Raw genomic sequence first — 19,236 nt, forward strand, 5'->3', positions numbered from 1 at the left:
CCCGCAGGCCGCGGGTTGGACGCCCCTGCGCGACAGGGATACAGGCGGAGACCCACGTGACGAGAGAGCGATCGCGTGCGCGCACTGACTGTACTCAGCCGTGATGAAAACAATGAAAAGAAGAGCAAAAGGGTGTAGCGCGTTTTGGGTGCTGACGACGCTGCACGTTTCATCCGATGACCACATTTTTCACTCTGGTTCGAAGTGAAGACTCCATATCTCGTCTCCTGCGACCACTCATTGCAATAATTCATTCCCTTTCCTGACATAGCACTGCAGATGTTCAAAAGAGAGTCCCTCTGACATGCTTCCCGTGCTTGTTGAAACCTGTGAGGCACCAGTGGACGACCTATTTGCGGAGAATCAGTCTGTTCTTGCTTATTGCCTGAGCACTTCCAACTCTCAGTCCGACTTCTGCGACAGTGGTTGCTACCACAACGCCATCTGTTGAACAATGGCACCGGTTATTCGGTGTCGCGTATCAGACCGCGTATCATCGGCCAACAGCATTTGTAACATTCGTCCTTCGCTGAATGGCTTGTTCCACACCATGAACCTTCCAGTACTCCCGGTACACTTATGCCTTTCTTTCATCTACACCTGCATCTACATTAATACCCTGGAATGCACACAATTTCACTGCCGTTCCACTCTCGAACAGTGCGCAGGGAAAATAAACGCAAAATTTTTCTTGCTCGGCGGCTATTGTTGGTGTCTAGTATATTATGTCTGGCCAAAAATATTTGCCTTCTTCAAACGTGGCCAAGGTAAGCAAAAATGTTGGACACCTCTGCTATAGCGGCTAATTTGGAATCTATGCGCTGTTTAAGATTCTTCCTGTGAATCTCAGTTTGGCATCTGCCTTTTCTGCTATTTTTTTTATGTGGTCATTCCACTTAAGGTCGCTCCGGATAAATACTGCAAGATATTTTGTTGTGGTTACTGTTCCCAGCAGTTTGTCGTAGCAGTGTAGTTGTACATTAGTGGACTTCTCCTCCTGTGCATGCGTTCAGGTTTAACTGCCAGAGCCTGCACACTCATGAATCCTCTAGGTGCTTCTGCAAATCGATACTGTCTTCTGGCGTTGCTACTGTTTCTGTTACTGTATTACAATGATCAAATCTTCTCAAGTGGGTCTTAACAAAACGTTTTTGGATTCGGAGAAGAACGTTGGAGATTGAAATTTCGTGAAAGCATCTCGCCGCAATGAAAAACGCCTTTGGTTTGATGATTGTCGCGCCAACTCACGTATCATATCCGTGACACTGTCCCCCCTATTCGAAATTGTTACAAAACGAGCTACCCTTCTTTAACTTCTTTGATGTCTTCCGTCAATCCCGTTCGTTAAGGATCACTTACGCTATAGCAGTACTGTAGCAGGGGACGAACAAGCATAGTGTAGATAGAACCTTTACTTGACCCGTTGCATCTTGTAAGTGTTCTGCCAATAAAACGCAGTCTTCGTTTAGCTTTCCCTACAACATTATCAAGGTGATCGTTTCACTTAAAGTTACCCGTAATCGTAATTCCTAAATATTTAGTTGAATTGTCAGCATTGAGATTTGTTTGATATATTTTGTAACAGGAATTGAACATACTCCTTTTGGTACTCATTTTGATGACCTCACGCTTTTCATTATTTAGGATCAATTGCAGCTTGTTTCGTATAGATATCTTGCCTAAATCATTTTTCAACCATGAATTTTCGATCCCTGTACTCCTTCCGCTGTAAGGAAACGCACCATACTCACGCGCTCACATTTTGAAGCCACCACTCCACTTTTTTCGGCACGACTGAGGGCAGTGGACGGTCAACGCGCGCACGTTTTCGTTCTGTAGTTAAAGAGCTGCATCAAACCAGTCTCGGGACTGAAGACCACAACAATAACAACAGTTAAAGAGAGTCTGCGCCCGTGTCTCTTAAGTGCCAAGTTTTGCACCTAAGCTCTGATAAAGGACCATACTTCTTCAACTGACAATGAGATTACGATCCTTTGAGAGGTTTCGTTTTACAGAACCCGAATCGTTTCTTTTTGAATGCGTCTTATAGTTAGAGAGAGCAACTCTGACAAACCAATAATTCAAAAAGGTTACAAAATGTTATAGTGTAACACCAGAGTCAAGCGCTCGTGATTCAGCGTGTGCTTGAAACCATTTAATTTGATTCACAAAGAAAATGGAAGAAGAAAGGTCACTACAGTACCAATAACTTGAAGGGTACTAATCTAAACTCGTCTTAAACATTCACCAAGCGTTCGGTGTGTAAAAATTTCTATTCCACTGCATGGTTTTCTTTGAGAAGTGCCTTTTTAGTGACTGTACATCATCTGAATAAAGCGTATATCAGAGGACTGCAATCGTGGCTTTTACCTTCAAATAACGTGATTGAGTAGTTGCACAGTGGCTCCACATTAATCTATAGCTCCCACCATTCGTTACTGTTACTGATCCGCCTACTTGCCGTTGTTGTTGTACGAGGCACCGACCTCGATGGGTGCGGAGGTGAGTGTTGTCAAACATTTCCCCAAGCACAATATTTCTGTTTACACTGAGGCAGCTGAGATGTTTGTGTTTACAGCGCCTCGCTTACGATTAGCTGCCTGCTCGATTGCTGTTAGCCATGAAGCCGGAAGCCTGAAACTGCAGTTGTGTTAAAGTTGGAAACTCTCCGAGTAGTCGCCACGGTTCCTCACAGCTGCTGCCTATGAGTGTCGAGATGGTAGCTAACAGAAGTTCCAGAAATGCATAGTTTCTGAGTAATGAACATTTGTTCATGGGAGGGGCTGAGCAACGTTTGTGAATCTGAGCACAGTCGTAACTATAGCGCTCGGTCAGCAATGTATTTTAACGAACATTTTTTTTTAGCACATCACCTTAGGTGCACATCAGTCAGTGTGTTAAGTGGTCTATATTCAGTTGTTTGGTACTGCAGTTTCAAGCTAACGCGCCATCTGTGGCGTCCGGGCTGAACGAGCAGGTCCAACGTTTACTTATTGGGATGCCAGAGAAATTGTGTCTCTAAGATACTGGAAAAATCGGCCGAACATCTTAACAGATGGTACTCCGCGATGTAGAAATATTTCAGTGTAGTTGTCTCGGACTCGCAGACTACTTCCATACGCTGAACGATAGCAGAAATCATTTTCGCAACATCATTTCTGAGTAGCCGGCTTCCATTAATTCGATGTGTTGGAGAATGTACTGAACCATACGTACGCTGCAAACAGCGCAATAGCAGTTAACACGAAAGTGAAGTTATTGGTGTTATTAAGACACCGCAATAAATACTCAGAGTTGCGAGTAATTTACAGTGCAAAAAATACACGACTGAAACTACAATACTGCTCGAACAACGGTCCAAGCGAGGTAGCGCGGTGGCTTGCACACTGGACTCGCATCGGGGAGGATGACGGTCCAAGCCAACGTCCGGCCATCCTGATTTAGGTTTCCCATGATTTCCCTAAATCGCTTCAGGCAAATGCCTTTGAAAGAGCACGGCCAACTTGCTTTCCTATCCTTCCCTAATCCTATGGGATAGAAGACCTCGCTGTTTGGACTCCTCCCCCTAAATCAAGCAACCAACCAATCCAACGAAGCAACAGACTCCGGACCACCTACCACCCAAATTAACGTGAACCTAGGGTACTCTGATGAATGGTAGTCAGTCATGACGGGAGTGCTCCAGATGGAACGTGGGAGGCGGTAGGTGAGTGAAGAGAAAAGGCACAGCAGATCATTTTCTGTACAGGGTTCGGAGAATAATTTCAGTCTATGAAGGTCTCATCAGACCATGCTCTAATGTGGCGGGTTACTGTGTCCCCGTTGAGAGAATGTGTGCCCTCGTAGACCAACACCTTCAGCCTACAACCCTTAACCTACCTAACTATATAAAAGACATGAAACATTTTTTTCACCAACTCTCCACCGTTCCTGTTCCTCTACCACAAGGCGCCCTGCTCATCACTATTAATGGAAGGAGGACTCCCCTCGTGACTCAGTACTACCCATGACCAAGGCATCTGAACCACATTCTCCGCCAGAGTTTCGACTACGTCTCGTCGTGCCCTGAAATGAGAAATATCTTACCCACTTCCCTTCCCACCCCTCTCCCAATGGTATTCCGCCGCCCACCGAACCTACACAATACCTTTTGAGAGTGGAAACATGTTCCAATTAGGCTGTATTCATTTTATTTTCCGTAGGGTTGGCCAATTTCAGCTGTGAGTCATTTTAAAGCACATATCTTAAGCTTCCAGCTTCATTTCACATTCGAATTCATCGCAATATCCATGAACATCTCTTTTCCACAACTGCTCCCAACCCCTTGACTCATGGCTCATATCCGTGCAGTAGACCTAGATGCAAGACCTGTCCCATACATCCTTCCACCACCACCTTCTTCACCCCTGCCATAGGCATTACCTATCCTACCTAATACAGCGCTAGCTATGAAAGTACTTATGAGATCTAAGCTGCAACCACTGTGCTGCTTTCTGCATGGGCAAGACAACCAAGAAACTGTCTTTCTGCACGGATGACCATAAATAAACTCTGGCCAAGAGACGGCAGGACCACCCAGCTGCTGAATACGCTATCCAATACAACGTGTTTCACAGCCTACGCCATCTGAATCCCTCCTACCAACACTAACTTTTCTAAATTGCACAAGTGGAAATTTTTCCTGCAATATATCCTACGTTCCCATAAACCCCCTGGCCTCAACTTTCGCTAAGACCTTTTTTAATCGCTCTATCCGTTTTGTAACTTTTAATATTGGCCTTAGTGAATATAAAAGGCAAAAGAGAGAAATGGTGATTATAATGATGAGGTGAACGACGAAAATCGGCGAAGCGCATGTTGTTGGCCTATCTTTAACACGATGATGCGTGACTATGGGAAGATGATTAATCAGTTTTACGTGTAAGAACCAACTTTACAAGATAATGACGCTCTTAAAACGGCATCGGACTTCGTTATGATGCAGCTGAATGAAAATAGGTTCGTTTTCTGGAAAGTGCTGTGAGCTCTGAAGATTGTGTCAATGGCGACCGATCCATTGCATCATCGTATTAAGACTACCAATAACAAATATATGCTGAAAAAGATAAAAATTATCAGATGAGGACAAGGAATAATTAAATCATACAAATGAATTGAGTGAGTATTCATATATGTTTGATTCAGCTTATTTAAAATAAGATCATAAAACACAACATTTATTCTATCCATTCACTAAGACAACTATGGCGGAAGACAGTGCAAGCATTAGCATTTGTCCTTAAAAAAAGAAGAAAAAAATATTAGGAGCGAAACAAAATCCTAAGACATGTCTCTGAGATTAGGAAGCTTTGATGATAATAATAGATTGTGGGACTACACTGTCCTTCACTCCCCTATCCGCTCCTGTGTTCCCATAGAGCACTACACAGCCTTATGGTCCACCAAAACGCATACAAGCATCTAACACTTTCCCCCTCTGTTTCCCTCCTTTTCCGCTCCCCTTCAAACCTCTTGGCTGCACTAGCTGGCCTACCCTATCCCCACCATAGCCCTGCAGGCTCCCACAAGCAGCACTACAAACTCCCCCCCCCCCACACCTCCCCTACTATCCCTCCCCATCCCCACCCCTGCCTCTTCCTTATCCCCACCATCCACGGATTGCCTCTCCCCTCTGGTGCAGTGCTCACAGTCTAGCTTCAGTAGCCAGAGACGGTGGTCATGTGAGTTGTGCTTGCGTGAATGTTTGTGTGTTTCCTACTTTAGAAGAAGGCCTTCTGGGCAAAAGCTCAAATGTGTAACAGTCTTTTTGTTGTGTCTTTCTGCAACCCAACATCTCCTCTGTATAGTGAGTAGCAAACAATCCTTTTCGTAATATTGATGTAATATTAATTCTTTCAAACTAAAATATAACTTTCGCCATAGATATGATTTTTCGACGTAAACAAGGATGTCAGACGGGAACATGGAGAATAATGCGTTGTTTTGCTGCAAAATACAAGTAAAAAAGTGTTCGTGCCACGATTACAAACGCGGAAATCGGAACAACAAGAATCAGAGTAGAAAGTGAGTATTTCGCGAAGTATAGAAGCTAAACAAAAGTGTTAATTTTCGCAGGCCAACTGCAAAATTCAAAGTGCTGTCGATGTTAATCGCTGTACAGCTGAAGACTGAGTACGTATCATGCACATTAAAGATAAATAAAACGCCGAAACGCGAATTGGCATACATGAACTGCATAAAAAAATGTATAGTTGCTATATTTCTTAAAATAATACGTTACAAAGTGTCATCTGCATTCTTTGCAGAATGCTCTTACGGAGCAACGAAAATAGAGTTGACGAGTGGTACGATATAATTGACAACTAGTGACAGGTCTTTGAGACTGAAACTTGCTACTTCACTTTATAAGACCTCTGAGACACAGAGGAATGTAGAGTCTTACGCAACGACACCCTCCTTGAGATGATCTCTTAGCAGTAACCTCGTCACGGACCGCTTGCGTCATTTCCTGTTCCAACGTGCCCGCCCAAACACGACGAGGAAGGAAGAGCTCCGCCGCCGGTACGCGACTTGAATAACAGCAGAGGAACCGCGGGCGCCCAGTCAAGTGCTCCGCGGGTAGTGTGTGTGCCCCTGAAGCCGAACCAGCCTCCGCGTAAGAACAAATAAACGAAAACTGTACGAAGAGAAAAAGAATCAAATTATTCTGCAATACTTCAGCGTAATGTCAAGAAAATGTGGTAGATAATTGCGGAAATGCAGAATTACGAAGTACCGGTGTGCATTTCACTGTCCGGTCATGTCAATACACAGTCAGAGTGAGCACGAAAGTCAACAACAAATTTTCGTACGTTGTTCAGAAATATTTTCTGAGTACGTTGGTAGAAGGGACTTACTAGAGAGTAATTGTATTTAGTTTGACTTCTCACCCAAAATTAACGCTGTATCTGTATTGCACTGAAATTTATTTATTTATCATATGGCTGTCTGATACATTGAAAATAATACGTAGAGTGTAGAATATAGTATTCATAGTATAAAATATTACAAACAGCGTGTAGTGTATTTGCGTAATTTTTCGTCTATGATCGTGTGGGCCATTCTTCTGTGATATGTCTTATGGTCTTATGCAAGCATCACAAAATTGGGATGGCTGATAACCTCATTTATGCAAAAAAATACGTGCAACTGACATGGTGGGTTCTAATTCTGTTTACCATTGATCATGCTTTGCGTCACACGCCAAATTCCGGTGGTTTTTGTGTGATACACATTACATTACGATTTTGTTCTCCAGCTCATTCTTGAGTCTACCCATTAGTAAGGCTAAACTCTTTTCCCCCAGCGACCCTTCCTGTTGTTGGTTGTGGTCGTCTGGATTATAGCTTGTATCATCGACATCTTGATGAATTGGTAAATTTCTTATTATCTGTGATATTTCCGTACTTCGATCGAGAGAGCATTTATGTGATGTAGTTGAGGTGGTGGGATGTGGCTCAGCACTGGCATTCACTCCGGCGTGTTGCTTTGATAATACTATCGATCATTTTTACATGGACTGTTCACCCAAAATGGGGCACAATATTCTGCGGTTCAGAAGAAAAGAACCAAAGCAAAACAACTTAGGGTGGATACCGACGCTCCCCACGTTGTACCACATAGCTTTTGAATTGTGTTTATTGTTTTCAATTCTTCGGCTATTTCTATTAGATGCTCTCTGAAACATAGGGCTTTTCATTTGCGCTGAAAAAATGTGGTTAACAAGGCAAATGTCGATGGGATTCACTGTGTGTCTTTTTCGAGAACTAAGGTGTCCACTAACTCACGGTGCTTGCTGTTCACAATAACCACCGCTTTACTCTTCACCTGCAAGCATGTATTCAGTACTCCTCAGTTCCATTTTTTCGACAGCGTCAGATGCACGTTACCAGTGATACACAGCAGTGCGATTAGGTTTTCTATGAAGAGACTGTCGATATGCAACTCTTATATCGGTCCACTGAATGTCAGGATCAGCAGTGCAGTGATGTCCTGGTGACCTGCTCCCACAAGGACGACAGCCACATCAAAGCAATTTTGCATCCACAACATTTGCAACTCTTCATTGGTGAACCAATCTATACTGCTGAGTATCACTGTTAACGTACAACTAACACTGCCGGAGCAATAAAATCTGAGACAGAAGCGGGCAGTACTGAACGCGAGTTTGAGGGTGAAGAGTAAAGTGGGCATTACTGTTGTCTACAACAAGCACCGAGACTGAATGGAAAAAGTTTGTTACATAACAAGACGCACAGTGTATACCTTGACACTGGCATTGTTGTGTAGATTTCAGTGTAGTACAGATAGAAAGATAAATGGGGGTAAGAAATCAAACGACATAAGAGTTCCCAGAGATTATGGATCCCTCATACTAAGAAACCTATGAAATATCGCTGAACAACCTCCGAACTTTTGTCGATGGTGTCTGCTTTCATCCCATATATCTGGCCTCCAAAAGGCATATCCAGAATGTAGAAGATGTGGATTATTCAAATCTTAAGAAGGGCCGGCCAGAGTGGACGAGCGGCTCTAGGCGCTACAGTCTGGAACCGCGCGACCGCTACGGTCGCAGGTTCGAATCCTGCCTTGGGCATGGATGTGTGTGATGTCCTTAGGTTAGTTAGGTTTGAGTAGTTCTAAGTTCTAGGGGACTGATGCCCTCAGAAGTTAAGTCCCATAGTGCTCAGAGCCATTTGAACCACTTTTTTCTTACGAAGGATCCAGCGCGTTTCCTGTTTACCTCTGGAGCCGGCTGATCAATTTGTAGAACGAAGCTTAGAGATAATTGATCATACAATGTAAGCTTTCACGGCCGGTATTGTCTTCACTTAAAACTTCCGGGCTGACAGGCCGTGGTCGAAGTACACTCCTGGAAATGGAAAAAAGAACACATTGACACCGGTGTGTCAGACCCACCATACTTGCTCCGGACACTGCGAGAGGGCTGTACAAGCAATGATCACACGCACGGCACAGCGGACACACCAGGAACCGCGGTGTTGGCCGTCGAATGGCGCTAGCTGCGCAGCATTTGTGCACCGCCGCCGTCAGTTTCAGCCAGTTTGCCGTGGCATACGGAGCTCCATCGCAGTCTTTAACACTGGTAGCATGCCGCGACAGCGTGGACGTGAACCGTATGTGCAGTTGACGGACTTTGAGCGAGGGCTTATAGTGGGCATGCGGGAGGCCGGGTGGACGTACCGCCGAATTGCTCAACACGTGGGGCGTGAGGTCTCCACAGTACATCGATGTTGTCGCCAGTGGTCGGCGGAAGGTGCACGTGCCCGTCGACCTGGGACCGGACCGCAGCGACGCACGGATGCACGCCAAGACCGTAGGATCCTACGCAGTGCCGTAGGGGACCTCACCGCCACTTCCCAGCAAATTAGGGACACTGTTGCTCCTGGGGTATCGGCGAGGACAATTCGCAACCGTCTCCATGAAGCTGGGCTACGGTCCCGCACACCGTTAGGCCGTCTTCCGCTCACGCCCCAACAACGTGCAGCCCGCCTCCAGTGGTGTCGCGACAGGCGTGAATGGAGGGACGAATGGAGACGTGTCGTCTTCAGCGATGAGAGTCGCTCCTGCCTTGGTGCCAATGATGGTCGTATGCGTGTTTGGCGCCGTGCAGGTGAGCGCCACAATCAGGACTGCATACGACCGAGGCACACAGGGCCAACACCCGGCATCATGGTGTGGGGAGCGATCTCCTACACTGGCCGTACACCACTGGTGATCGTCGAGGGGACACTGAATAGTGCACGGTACATCCAAACCGTCATCGAACCCATCGTTCTACCATTCCTAGACCGGCAAGGGAACTTGCTGTTCCAACAGGACAATGCACGTCCGCATGTATCCCGTACCACCCAACGTGCTCTAGAAGGTGTAAGTCAACTACCCTGGCCAGCAAGATCTCCGGATCTGTCCCCCATTGAGCATGTTTGGGACTGGACGAAGCGTCGTCTCACGCGGTCTGCACGTCCAGCACGAACGCTGGTCCAACTGAGGCGCCAGGTGGAAATGGCATGGCAAGCCGTTCCACAGGACTACATCCAGCATCTCTACGATCGTCTCCATGGGAGAATAGCAGCCTGCATTGCTGCGAAAGGTGGATATACACTGTACTAGTGCCGACATTGTGTATGCTCTGTTGCCTGTGTCTATGTGCCTGTGGTTCTGTCAGTGTGATCATGTGATGTATCTGCCCCCAGGAATGTGTCAATAAAGTTTCCCCTTCCTGGGACAATGAATTCACGATGTTCTTATTTCAATTTCCAGGAGTGTATAAAACACTCTCCTGACGTTTCGTCTCCGACTGCGGGAGACATCCTCGGAGGTAAAGCGGCGAACTGCGAAGAGAACTCGACGAAGCGCTGATTATATAGGCAGTACAGAGGGCGCCACAGTCGATCACGTGGCGTCGGCTATGAGATTGTCTCTGGTAATGCCAACATTCTCGATTGAAAGTAATCGATCGTCACGCTTGCGGTGCAATGCTGGCATCCAAATTTTATCCAGTTTAACACCTTCGTCTTTCCTGTTAAAATTATTACGATGTTTATCAATCTCGATAGCCTCTCTACACAAGCGTGCATAATAATGCGAGGTTTTTGATATGACGCTCGTCTCGCTGAATTTTACACTCCTGGATATTGAAATAAGAACACCGTGAATTCATTGTCCAAGGAAGGGAAAACTTTATTGACACATTCCTGGGGTCAGATACATCACATGATCACACTGACAGAACCACAGGCACATAGACACAGGCAACAGAGCATGCACAATGTCGGCACTAGTACAGTGTATATCCAACTTTCGCAGCAATGCAGGCTGCTATTCTCCCATGGAGACGATCGTAGAGATGCTGGATGTAGTCCTGTGGAACGGCTTGCCATGCCATTTCCACCTGGCGCCTCAGTTGGACCAGCGTTCTGCTGGACCTGCAGACCGCGTGAGACGACGCTTCATCCAGTCCCAAACATGCTCAATGGGGCACAGATCCGGAGATCTTGCTGGCCAGGGTAGTTGACTTACACCTTCTAGAGCACGTTGGGTGGCACGGGATACATGCGGACGTGCATTGTCCTGTTGGAACAGTAAGTTCCCTTGCCGGTCAAGGAATGGTAGAACTATGGGTTCGATGACGGTTTGGATGTACCGTGCACTATTCAGTGTCCCCTCGACGATCACCAGTGGTGTACGGCCAGTGTAGGAGATCGCTCCCCACACCATGATGCCGGGTGTTGGCCCTGTGTGCCTCGGTCGTATGCAGTCCTGATTGTGGCGCTCACCTGCACGGCGCCAAACACGCATACGACCATCATTGGCACCAAGGCAGAAGCGACTCTCATCGCTGAAGACGACACGTCTCCATTCGTCCCTCCATTCACGCCTGTCGCGATACCACTGGAGGCGGGCTGCACGATGTTGGGGCGTGAGCGGAAGACGGCCTAACGGTGTGCGGGACCGTAGCCCAGCTTCATGGAGACGGTTGCGAATGGTCCTCGCCGATACCCCAGGAGCAACAGTGTCCCTAATTTGCTGGGAAGTGGCGGTGAGGTCCCCTACGGCACTGCGTAGGATCCTACGGTCTTGGCGTGCATCCGTGCGTCGCTGCGGTCCGGTCCCAGGTCGACGGGCACGTGCACCTTCCGCCGACCACTGGCGACAACATCGATGTACTGTGGAGACCTCACGCCCCACGTGTTGAGCAATTCGGCGGTACGTCCACCCGGCCTCCCTGCATGCCCACTATACGCCCTCGCTCAAAGTCCGTCAACTGCACATACGATTCACGTCCACGCTGCCGCGGCATGCTACCAGTGTTAAAGACTGCGATGGAGCTCCGTATGCCACGGCAAACTGGCTGACACTGACGGCCAACACCGCGGTTCCTGGTGTGTCCGCGGTGCCGTGCGTGTGATCATTGCTTGTACAGCCCTCTCGCAGTGTCCGGAGCAAGTATGGTGGGTCTGACACACCGGTGTCAATGTGTTCTTTTTTCCATTTCCAGGAGTGTATTTCATGATCACCTTCCTGGTAAACATGTTCCGCTACGGCCGATTTATCCGTGTGACCCAGGCGGCAATTCCTCTTATGTTCAACAAGACGGGTGTTCACACTTCTCTTTGTGGTACCGATGTAAACCTGTCCACAACTACAAGGAATTTTATAAACCCCCGGTGTAGCCAAAGGGTCTCGTACATCTTTTGCCGACCTTAAAAATTCTTTTATTATTCTGGTGGGTCTGAAAATAGTTTCCACCCCATACTTGCCTAAAACTTTCCCAATGCGGTCTGTGACCTTACTAATGAACGGAAGAAAAACTTTGCCCTTGGACGACTGTTGTTCGTCGTTACTCCTGATTCTCTGCCTAGACCGAAGTGCTCGATCTATATCCTTGCTAGAATAGCCATTCTTCACGAACGTTGACCGTAGATGTTGAATCTCATCTTTTAAATAAACAGGTTCACAAAGTTTGTACGCCCTGTATACCAAAGTTTTCATTACACCTCTTTTTTGTCTAGGGTGGTGGTTTGATTCTTTGTGTAGATAACGATCAGTATGTGTGGGCTTTCTATGCACCTTATGGCCCAACGTTCCGTCCCGTCGTTTAATCACAGACACATCCAGGAAGTTCAATTGCCCATTCCTTTCCGTCTCCATAGTGAATTGGATTTTCGGATTAACGCTGTTTAAACGTGTCAGGAAGGCATCCAACTCCTCTGCTCCGTGTGTCCATACTACGAACGTGTCATCGACGTAGCGATACCATCTGGCTGGTCTCTTACTGGCAGTCTGCAACGCCCGTTGTTCAAAACTCTCCATAAATAAGTTAGCCACAGCAGGACTGAGAGGACTGCCCATAGCCACCCCGTCAATCTGTTCATAAAAGTCATTATTGTATTGAAAGTAGGTTGGCTCCGACAATAAGAAGCTGCTTTGTAAAACAGAAGCATATCCACCTAGACTTTATGGCTTACCCAAAGTTCATAAACCTGGGATTCCGTTAAGGCCAATTGTCAGCGCTATAGGCGGACCAACACACGAGTTAACTAGACACCTTGCCTCAATGCTGCAGCCTTACGTTGGTAGGACGGACAGTCATATTAAAAATTCAGCTCATTTCATTGACAAGTTAAAGGAAATGAGCGTGGGCCCGGATGATATCCTCGTCAGTTTTGACGTTGTGTCATTATTTACCATGATTCCGGTAAACGAAGCTATCTTATGCATATCGGATATTTTTCCTACCGATATTGTGGCATTATTCCGACACTGCCTCACCTCAACCTACTTTCAATACAATAATGACTTTTATGAACAGATTGACGGGGTGGCTATGGGCAGTCCTCTCAGTCCTGCTGTGGCTAACTTATTTATGGAGCTCATTGCAATGCAGGCCACTAGATTTTGTTATGTACGAAAAATAACGAATTTTATTTACGATAATTGGCATGACTATGGATAGGAGAAATTAGTAAAAAAAACTTTACGTTCAGATGAATGACTGTCAAAAGTTATCTTTATAAGAAAGATTATTGTTAAAAATTATTGAGAATTATTTACACGTGACTTTGATATAACAATAGTAAAAAACGAGTTTTTGCAAATTACATATGTGTGCGGCAATAAATAATAATAATTTTTGCTTTTACCTTACGCTACATCGCTCAGGCACCACCATCGCTCTTCACGACTGGCCTTGGTACTTCCATAAAGGACACAAGTGCTCTCTGTGAGCCATACAACTAGACAACTGCTCTCTAAGAGCGACCTGACCCAACAGCCCGACTGCGAGCTACTACTCCTACTGCTGCCGACACTGCTCTCTGGTCTGCGATTCTATTATAGCTTACATCTTACAGGCACCGCATGAGCTGTCCATCGAAGTTACATCTGTTCGAGTGCGCTAGCAATAAATTCCTTAGTCATGGACCTCTTACAAGGTTGCTTTTATTCAGGATTCAAATACACTACATTATTCCCCATCTTTTGGCTGCAAATGCTTGTCTTTCAACATAATCTCCGTTGACCTCAACGGCCTTACGCCACTTTACTGGGAGGGCTCGTACGCCGGCGTGGTACTGCTCTATTGTTCTACGTCGGAGCCAAGGATTAGCAGCATCAAATACCTCCCCAACACTTACGTGATGCTTCCCGTGGAGTGCATCCTTCATAGGGCCAAACAGATGAAAGACGGAACGTGCGAGATCCGGGCTGTACGTTGGATGAGGGAGAACATTCCAATGAAGTTTTTCGTGCTCCTCTCGGCTGTGCAGAACTGTGCGTTCCAAGCAGAGAGCTGTCATTGAGTTTCTTTTGGCGCAAAACCACAGCAGCGCAGATATTTATAGGCGCTTGCAGAGTGTCTACGGAGAACTGTCAGAGAACAAAAGCACTGTGAGTCGTTGGGCGAAACGTCTGTCATCATCGCAACAAGGTCGCCAAACCTGTCCCAATTCCCGTGTGCCGGGCGGCCGCCACAGCTGTGACACGGAGATTGAGAAGGTGGTCCGCATTTTTGTAGCGATGAACAGGTTGAAGTCGTTTTTTCAATTGTCTGAGTGTAGCACAATATACTTCAGAGTTGTTTGTTGCACCATGAGAGATAACATCAAACAGAATAATCTCTTTACAGTCCTACAAGACTGTCGAATGACTTTACCGCCTAAGTGTGTGACTTTGAACTTTTTTTCGGAGCAGAGGTGGTGTGGTGCCACCCCATTGATTGCCGTTTTGTTTATATTTCGAAGCGATGAACCCATGATACATCGCGTGTGACGATGACCGACAAAAAATTGTCACCATCGGCCTCGTGAAGCGCAAGCCATTCCGCACAGATGGGCCTTCGTTGCTCTTAATGGTCTAGTGCTAGGCGGCGAGGAACCCAACGGACTCACACCATTGGGTACCCCAACTGGTGGACGAATGTGTCAGCACTACCAACACAGACATTCAGTTGAGCAGCAAGGTGTTTGATTGTGATCCGTCTATCACCTCGAATGAGAGTGTTCGCACGTTCCAACATAGCAAGAGACACAGCTGTGGGCGGGCGGCCGGCACGCGGGAACTTGGACAGGTTTGCGCAACCTTGTTGCGATGATGACAGACGTTTCGCCCAACGACTCACCTTGCTTTTGTTCACTGACAGGTCTCCGTAGACAATCTGCAAGCGCCTATCAACATCTGCGCTGCTCTGGTTTTCCGCCAAAAGAAACTCAATGACAGCTCTCTGCTTGGAACGCACCTCCGTTCAGATGCCATTTTGAAGGCAACGTACAACGACGCCAGCTATCAGAGCTTCATGAAACTATAGGGGCTGAAGCGGAAATATTCCACGATACTCGCAAAAATTCCGAATTTTTTGAATCGAAATTGGCCGAGAAAAGAATGTGTTGTATTATTTATTGAACTCTCCTCGTAGTACAAATAATAAAATACGCTGTTTCGACTCCCTATGTGATCCCCCTCCAAGGCATGTAAGAATGTGAGAAAACCCGGACAGAGAAAAGCTACTCCACCGACTTAATAAAAAAAAACACGACATTCTAAAATCTCCAAATTATACGATAGGTTGATTGACTGCCGTTTTTCAGTTATCCCAGTTACCTATATATCTGGAAAAGTACTCTCACATCAGTGAAAAAGCCTATAATAAGGAGTTACGGAACGTACAGTACGAAACACAGAGTAGAGCAACAACCCTCTGACGCATTCAAAGGTACTGCAATGTGTTGCTGTCGCTGCGTTAACAGCTCCACACGTCATCGTGCCACTTTTGCATCCCATTCATTGAACCCTTACACTTGGTGAACAAAGGCCAACCCTTCATCAGCAAACCTATTCACTCTCGTTTGTCATCACTGTTAAAATACAACTAATACTGCCGGCCAAACAAAGCTGAGACAGAACCGATTACAGGAAACAAACTTGAGGACGAATGGTGACGTGGGCATTCCTGTTGGCACAAACAAGTAGCGCAAGAGGACTAAGCAAGTCTGTTTCCAAGACACACAGTGCTTACCGTCGGCATTTCCATTCTTGTACAGATGTTTTCAGTGCAGCACAGAGACAGATATAAATGGGGTAATAAATCAAACGAAATTCTCTGCTTTCTTGTGAGAAGTCATTGTCCTGCCTAGGTCGTTTTTATTTTGAAATAAATACTCAATTTCATGATTCAACGCTGATAGCAAAAGCTGCGAATGCATATATACAGAAGACTAGAAGTGCCTTGTAACCGGAGATCAGATTACCCAGATACCAAAACACTGGCAAATATGACTAAACAACCACTGAAATTTTGTGTTTAAGGTCCATGCTCTGCAGCCAGACCGTTGACCGGTAGTAGCGCATTAGGTATGTGTTGTACAAAACACAAGATAATGCCAACCTCATATCTTTTTATCCCGTGTAGTCGTAAGGGAACGACCGCGCACAGCTTTCCAGACATTGTTAATTGTGGGGGAAAGAGCAGTAGTGATCGGTTGCTTCCTCCCGAATGTTAATCAGGGTGCCAGGATTAAGCCTCTTGTTCATTCACAAAACTCGAAATTTATATGAGGTAACGCGTACTGAATTACTTCCCGATGTAGATAAAAGATTACGCAGAACCATTAAAGCAACTCGTAATTTTAGAGTGCTTCACGGTAGATTGTAAGAAGACGCAGATATAAGAGTGAATAAAAATGGCCGACGTCAATACAGTGAAACAAAGAAATTACTTAATTATACTTAACGAGCCGAACGGAAGCAGCGCTCTACCTCGTTTCGGTGATTGGAGGCTTCCCGGATGCTCCTTCCATCTGGGAAATGTTTATCTAGCAAATGAAAAGATGGAAACATTGGGAAAAATGGCTTACTTGTGTCGGTAGAAGTGCGTTGACCTTCCGAACATAATGTTCGTTATTGCACTTATTATAAATAACAGACTGGCTACGTACGGCAGACTTGGATACATATGGCAAAAAAGATTTATGAGACTTGGCGATCATATTCTGCACTTTGTTTTATTTATTTCACCCGAAAAGGCTAACACCCGTCAAGAGGAGAGTTTTATTACAAATACTGCAGAATGGGAATAGTGCATACCTCGTTCCTTCTTCCTTTTTAACACCGCGCACTTAACACCCCGACCCAGCCGGGAATCCAACCCGGGCCCGTAGGACGGCATCCGTCACGCGGGCCACTCAGCTATCGGGGCGAACTGCTCCACTCAATGGTCCAGATTTCTGATTAAATAATTACATCATGAAATGAGCAAGAATGTGAAGACTAAAACTTGAGAACCTACTGTATTTTCTGCCTCGTCTAAAAGTCCCCAGATTATTCGAAATTCTGCGAATGCAGTACACATTTTGATGGTATTTCGTTTCACATATAAACTATATCCTTTCAGCAAAATATTTGACGTCATCATAGCTTTTGTCACTGTTAGTGTTGATCGGAGACTCGTCCGATTATTGAAAGCAAATGGGTTATCCACTACTGGCTTGTTGGGCTTATCTAGGTTCACCAGAGAGACGTATACAGTCGTTTTTATTCGCTGTTCCTGCAGGGACTTCTCAACCACTGTAGCGATCTCAGTGTACGTACAGTAACCACTGTAATTCATCGCTGTAGGCAATCTCTACTCCTGAATGGACTGGAACTATCAAAACGAATGGAAATGGAAATGAGCGTTTGGCGTCATTGGCCGGGAGGCCCGTTACGGGGCAGGTCCGTCCGCCTTGGTGCAGGTCTTATTACATTTGACGCCACGTTGGGCGACCTACGGGCCGGATGGAGATGAAATGATGATGAAGTCAACACAACACCCAGTCCCTGAGCGGAGAATATCCCCGACCCAGCCGGGAATCCAACCCGGGCCCGTAGGACGGCAATCCGTCACGCGGACCACTCAGCTATCGGGGCGGACTGTCAAAAGGAATGCAACTGAGAATTAGAAACATTTATAGAAAATGTGTGAAATATGTATTATAATTGACGGCAAGAAATTGGAATTGATTATAACGGACAGAGGAGTTCGGCAAGGAAGTGTGTTCTCACCAGTGCTTTTTAACATAGACATCGACAACATAATAAGGAAAGTTCGCCAAGAATCAACAGCAGATTATACGAAAATCATAGCGTATGCAGATGATGTGATGATTTGCGAAAAAAATGAGCAAAAATTGGAAAAACAACTAAGCACCTGGCAGTCAATTATTGAAGAACAAGGCATGGAAATAAGCTTAACAAAAAGTGAATTAAGGAAAATGAGCAGCAAAAATGAATATATGAAGGACGTAAGTTGCAAATTAGAAGTTTGTTGAAGAAGTCCTCTCATTGCACTCCTCTTCGGTTCTCATCTTGTTCGTGGTCGTTGAATTACTTTCGACCAGATTCTGCCCACTCTAGGGTTCTTGTTGGAAGTCTTTGTGATCCCATTCAGTTGTAGCCAGACAATTTAAGCCTGTTCCTCTCCACAGTTTCCATTAGAGGCTTGATCTCCTGGGCGTTTCCTATTGTTTCATTCCCTAACTTGTCGTTCTTGTCTTACCCGGGATCCCTCTTAGAAATCGCATCTCTGTTGCTTGTTTTCTGTTCATATTTTTCTTTCTCCAACATTCAGATACATAGGTCTGATGACGTAATAAGTGATAGACTCTAGGAAAAAAGAGAAGCTTGGAAGAGGCACTGTGAATGACTTGCATAAGCACAAACGTTTCAAGAAGAAGAACCACAGGTTGTCATACCTACTAAAAAAAAGCGTTTACTCCACAAAAGTAAAACAAATCATATGCAGTAACATTACTCAGAGTCTTTGCCATATCCGTTTCCAGAAATGCTAATCCCACACTGTGGTAGGAGTGTGTGAATATTGGTAGGAAACTTGTAGAAAATGGTTCAAATGGCTCTGAGCACTATGAGACTTTTAAGGTCATCAATCCCCTATAACTTAGAACTACTTAAACCTAAGTAACCTAAGGACTTCACACACATCCATGCTCGAGGCAGGATTCGAACCTGCGACCGTAGCGATCGCGCGGTTACAGACTTTAGCGCCTAGAGCCACTAAGCCACCCCAGCCGGCAAACGTGTAGAGGAAGGACTGTTGTGGCCGTAGATATTTACAAATGATTAAAACATCAACGTATTTATTTTAAGTATTTTCAGCATAACTTGTGGATCACTGGTTATTTC

General features: G+C 45.7%; 1 protein-coding gene across 2 annotated transcripts in view; it reads left to right on the forward strand.

Annotated features, from left to right (window-relative positions):
• LOC126095038 (ras association domain-containing protein 10-like) overlaps positions 1 to 19,236 on the forward strand; it is a 1,121,197-nt gene that overhangs the window by 891,723 nt on the left and 210,238 nt on the right. The window contains exon 1 of one of the 2 annotated variants that reach the window (XM_049909709.1): positions 5,703 to 5,845. The exons of the other annotated variant lie outside the window; for it this stretch is intronic. The gene's annotated coding sequence lies outside the window, so the exon portion shown is untranslated. Of the gene's footprint in view, positions 1 to 5,702; positions 5,846 to 19,236 lie in introns of those variants that run through there. 2 annotated transcript variants of the gene reach the window in all.

Source organism: Schistocerca cancellata, chromosome 8 (assembly GCF_023864275.1).
Source record: "Schistocerca cancellata isolate TAMUIC-IGC-003103 chromosome 8, iqSchCanc2.1, whole genome shotgun sequence".
Lineage (NCBI taxonomy): Eukaryota > Metazoa > Arthropoda > Insecta > Orthoptera > Acrididae > Schistocerca > Schistocerca cancellata.